Raw genomic sequence first — 6,000 nt, forward strand, 5'->3', positions numbered from 1 at the left:
CCTGAGAGGAGAATGTTAAAGTTTTTGTGTAAAACAAAATAGGACTGTGGTGTTATAAATAATGACAACAGCAATGTTTACTGCAGCTTTACAATGTGCCAAGTGCTATTCTAAGAGCTTTGTATATACATTACCTCAGTCAGTTCTCACAACCCACCCCCTCACATGGTGGGTTCCTCTATTGTTCCCACTTTCCAAGTGTACAGAGAGATCTAGAGATCCCAGGCTGCTTAAACAATTTAATCCCAAAGTTCACACTCTTAACTAAAGGCTAAAGCTAAATTGCCTTTTCAAAATTCCTTTGGCAAAAACAAAGAAACTTGATACTTTTGAAACACTGTGTAGATTAAGGAGCTCTCAACTTACAGGTGGTATTTTTTTTTTTTAATTTAAATCTAAGCTGGGTGACAGTGGCTCATGCCTGTAATCCTAGCTACTCAGGAAGCAGAGATCTGAGAATCATGGTTCAGAGATAGTCAAAGCCAGAAAGTCAATGAGAGGCTTATCTCCAACTAACCACCAAAAAGCTGGAAATAGAGCTGTGGCTCAAGTGATATTGTGCTAGCCTTGACCAAAAATAGTTCAGAGACAGTGTCCATGCCCTGAATTCAAGCCCCAGAACTGATGCGCGCGCACACACACACACACACACACACACACACACACACACACAATTAAATCTACAATTGTCTGGGGTTTTATAGAGGCCTCAGGTATAGAGTGTCATCTGGCACTTAGGGAATAGAAGAAAAAGAAACCTCTTTGAGGCTTTGAGGGGGAATTGTTAGGTAGACTCCAGGGGGGAAAGGGGGGATGGGCGCAGGGAGAGGAGGATGATAGAAAGATGTGGCAGATAACATGCAGTCCATCATGGCTCTTCTTGTTCCCATAGTGCCTTGGACTCCTGAGCAAATGCTTCTTCTTCACATAATGCCCTGGGTGTTTGCTCAACCAATGAAAAGAGCCAGAACAGCATGTACACAAGTCATGAAGCAATCCATACAAAACCCAAGGGAGGAAGTATAGGAGGAGCCCTGTACTATAAAATCCACCTTCGGAGAAGGCTCCATTACAGGACTCTTTAGACTCCATTGGACTTTTCTTTTGTAGCTTTCCATTCACTTTCAAATAAACATGTTCTGTCTGCTTTAAACACTTTCCTAACTTTTAATTCTTTAGTGACTGGAGAAAACATTGTATTTTGACTTGATTTTCATCACACTGAGATTTCCTTTGGCCTCCTGCTTTTGAAAAATTACTGGGCTGTGAATGTTATCCCATGCCTATTGACCTTCTTCATGCAATGTTCTAGTGAGTGGAAGAATCACATTGTATTATCAAAACCTTTAGTTAAAAACATTCACACAAGTAGGGTGCTGCTGGCTCATACCTGTAATCCTAGCTACTCATGAGGCTGAGATTTGAAAATAGCAGTGAAAGCCAGCATGGGGAGGAAAATCCAAGAGACTTTTATCTCCAATTAATCACCAAAAAGCCAGAAGTGAAGGTGTGATTCAAGTGGCAGAATGCTATCCTCCGAGTGAAAAAGTCCTAAGCCCTATATTCAACCTCCAGTACCAGCCCCACCCCGCTAAGAAAAAAATTCACAGTTTCTGCTTTATGTTTGGGATTTTGAACCTCGGGGTTCTGTGTATGGACCAGGCTTGTGGGACTGGTCCTCAGCCTTCCCACCTTACACTGGACTCAATTGTATAGCCAGGAAATGAAACTTACACATTTCTTCTTGATATGTTTTAATATTTTCTCTTCTTGCTGCCATTTCTCTCTCTACCATAAATCATATTTTTTTCAAACACAGAACATATATATATATATATATATATATATATATATATATATATATATGCATGAATTAACTACAAAACTGGAAATAAGTATAGTTTAGTAAGTGGTAGGTAGAAAATTTATCACCCCAATTCTGTGTTTCAAAGGAAGCTGCATCTATCAAAAAGATTGATTGTGAATAAAATTTACCACAAATACAGATCTCCAAATCTTAAGCATTAATAGAATCAGTTTGCTTTAGTTATATTATTACAATTAACCCTAGTGCTCACTTTTTCTTTCCTTTCTGTGCTGCTGAAATGTGCATTTCTGTATCTATCAGAAAGCCAAGAAAATGTAACCAAATGATGCTACTTCTTAATCCTTGGTAGACTGACAAGGATTGTTGGAAGTCAGCAGAGTCAAGGTTGCACACTGCTCACTCTGCGTATAAAGGTCTCCAGCAATCTCCTATTGCTTTTCTCCACATGGATCTGCCTCATGCCTGCTGGGCTGCCACAAAGTCACTTCTTTTTTTTTTGCCTTGAGTAATTATTTGTATTTATTTATCTCATTTATCAAAAAGAAATAAAATATCACACACTTCATGGGGTAGTAGTTTAAACCACACAGGTTAATTACTTTATACACAAATCAAATTAAATTATCACTTTACATATCAAATTGAGGTGAAAGTTATTTTCCAAATAAAATTTTTATTTATCACTTACATGAAAATGTTGCTGATCCCCTGTCAAACATAAAATTTACTTGGGTGCTGTCCTTCAGCTCTTCAACTCAAGGAGAATACTCTACCGCTTGAGCCACAGCACCACTTCTGAATTTCCAGTGGTTAATTGGAGATAAGAGTCTCATGGTCTTGGGTCCATCTGCCTAGGCTGGCTTTGAACCATGATTCTCAGATCTCAGCCTCCTGAGTAGCTAGGTTACAGGTATGAGCCACCGGTCCCCAACCCACTTTTCATTTTCAAGTGACTGAGAGCAAGCATGACTTTTGCCATAAACAGAGTGTCAGTAATTAAAATGCAACAAGCTAGTTATTTCTACTAATACCACAAATATTGTTTGTATGTTGACAAAAATTACGCATGCATGTTAGTGTGGAGAAGTGTATAGGATAGCACTCTGAACTCTGATTAATATACACGGGCAAAAATGCAATATTTTAGTTATAAGAATTTTGATTTCTCCTATTTGTGTCAGTGACATAACAGGGAAAGGACAAATATTTAGACAAATTCAGTTCCAATCTTTCTAGGTGATAAAAATATATTTTATTAGTTTTCTCCTAAAAGAAGTATAATACATATCTCCACAAAGTCACTTCTTTAGGGAATCCTTTCCCTGACCTGCAGCTATAAAACTGTCCTGCAAGAGCACCCTTCATTTCTCTTTCAAAGCATCTGCACAGAAAAACTGATACTGTTTGGACAAATGAATTTTTAAAAAGAGAAGAAATCTAGAATTTCAGGTGGCTCACACCTGAAATCCTAGCTACTCAAGAGGATGAGATCTGATGATCACAGTTTGAAGCCAGCTTGGCCAGGAAAGTCTGTGAGACTCTTATCCCTAATTAACTACCAAAAATGCTGCAAGTAAAGCTGTGGCTCAAGTGGTAGAGCTCTAGCCTTGGGCACAAAAGCTCAGTCCTTGAATTCAAGTCCGAGGACTGGCAGAAGAAGGAAAAGAAGAACGAGAAGGAGAAGGAAAAGGAGAAGAAGGAGAAGGGGGAGAGTGAAAATGATCTATTCTTCTTGAATGAACACAAAATAGGATTTTGAGCATTCACTTCTATACTCCCTCATTAGAGAAGCCATAATCCTCTTCTCTTGCAGTCCTTCTTATAACAGCACAGCCTGAGATATATTTTAATTTTTGTGTGCTCCCCTAGCAAAGCCTATAAGGGAAAGGATATTTTTACTGCTAGAACTTTCATGCCTAGAGTACACACACACACACACACACACAAAAAAAATAGGTATGATAAATACTAGTTCAATTTAAGGAGTGTATAAGTGAGTAAATGAATGAATGAGATTCTTGGTGTAGCCCAATTGAGCCATTAGGCCATTTTAGTTTTCTGAATAGTCATATTGGCTTTCAGCCAAGTCCAATACATTCTCTGATACAGAGCCATAAAATAATAAACATTTCTTACTATTTTCTTCATTAATTGCACTAGTTCTATCATTTATTAGTTTTTAGAGTTGCCACTACCAAATGTTTAATTGCCCAATAGTAAGTTGACAATGTGATCAAATTAAGAATCTTACTGAGTATAAAAAGCAACAAATTGGGAATCACAGAAACAGCAGGACAAAGGATGAACTAATGGAACATTGACACTCACTTGATACTGCTGGAAATGAACTTTACAACTTAGGGGGAGGCGAGTAGGGAGAGGTAAGCTGGAGAAAATGAGGGATGGGGTAACAGTGTTTAAAAACAAATGTACTCATTATCTTACTTATATAACTATATCCCCCTTGCTCATCACCTTTTCAATAAAGATAAGAGGGGGGAAAAAGCAACAAACTTTTCCATGTGTTCTAACAGGTTGATTCTTGGATATGACAGGACAGCCAACTGGAAAACAAAAAGCTGATTCTCCTTTCAGACTATGCACTGTGGTATCAACTGGATACAATATTACACCATTCATCAAAAATTCAACTATATAGAAAGCAAATAATGTAATAAAAATGTTTCATAAAAGTAAGATATTCCCATTAGAGATGCACACATATGCACAAACTTGAATTCGGAGACATCTTGAAAATTGCATTTTGTCAAAGAGGCAATGGAATAAACTTTCTACAAAGTTGCTTATAATCATGAAAATAATTTTTGAAAGGAAATCATGAGAGCCAAGTGTCTCCGAACACGTCATGTGTTTTCTGGCACCGCTTCATGTTATTCTGGTTTTCTCTACTTAAAGTCCCAGCGATCCACCCTCAAGTTGGCCAGCCTTGAGATGACTTGCCCTGGTGTGGCTGTGATCCCTGGAAAATTCCAAGCTGATCTGCTTTGAGACTTCAGAGCCCTTTCAAAAAAAAATTTATTTCAATAGAGTAATTGAAAACTATCAAGAGTTGTATTACAAATTTCCAGTTCCCAGATGAAGTCCAGAACAACCCAGAGTTAAGTGGTGCTTAGCATTCTCCTTACTTTCAGGAGATATCTGGCAAGACGCTCTGTTTCTGGAGAAGACGGAAGCTTCTAGGAGTGTGCAGAGCTAAGCACCCTCAATGGTAGCACAGCTCTCTCTTGCCCTCAGGACATTGCTTTGATCAAGGGTCTTAGTCTGGGACCCAAGTGAGAAAAAGTGTTTGTTTTCTCCCTCTGAGGCTATAGATTTAGTGACTTCCTGCTTCCAGAGACAGCAGGTTTTAGAAAATGAAGATGCTAGCTCTTCTCATGGAATCCTCACTTCGCTCAGTCCTCAGCTCTTTTCCTCCAACGCAAGGCCATATTGGCATCTTGGAGACTTAGTCAGGACTCTGGTTCATTATAATATTTAAGACTTAACCTTTCAAGTAGGTGAAATAGTTGGCAACCACCCTATTAAAATAACATTTCCTCTCCCACTCCTGCCTAGTCCTAGGAGTTAGGATGTAGCTGACACACAACCATTTCACTGTTACAGAGGGAAAGAATACATTAAGGCTCTCACTCTATTTAATGCTTCCGACTGGATTGGAGGCATCCAGCTGTCTTCATTTGCAACGCATCAAATATTTTCATACTCCAAGAATGGGGCTATTGAACAATGGTAAATGAATGAAGTTCAATGCATCTATTTTTAGTACAGCAATTGTAAGTTAAAACAGTGAAATAACAATCCTGCCCAAGCTTGTCTGAGAGCTCCTTTCCATTTCCTCAAAGCAAACCTTTCTTTGTCGGCTGTAGAGACTTGTTGCTTGTTTTCCTCTTGGTGAAAAATAGGTAAAACCTGACATTCTTTCTAAACCAAGTGAATGGTATGTCTGAAATTGTGGGTTTTGGCTAGACCCAATCTTCCCTTTCTTCTCCTTGTCTTTGTTTACACAGTCCAAGGAAAAGATTCCTTTTCTATAGACTGGTAAATTACTAAGCACCAATCCATTTATTTGGTACATAGGCCTGTCTGTCTGTCTGTCTGTCAGTCTATCTATCTATCTGTCTGTTTGTCTGTCTGTCTGTCTGTCTGCTATC

This window comes from Dipodomys spectabilis, unplaced genomic scaffold, assembly GCF_019054845.1.
Source record: "Dipodomys spectabilis isolate Male_0828 unplaced genomic scaffold, ASM1905484v1 ptg000145l, whole genome shotgun sequence".
Classification (NCBI taxonomy): domain Eukaryota; kingdom Metazoa; phylum Chordata; class Mammalia; order Rodentia; family Heteromyidae; genus Dipodomys; species Dipodomys spectabilis.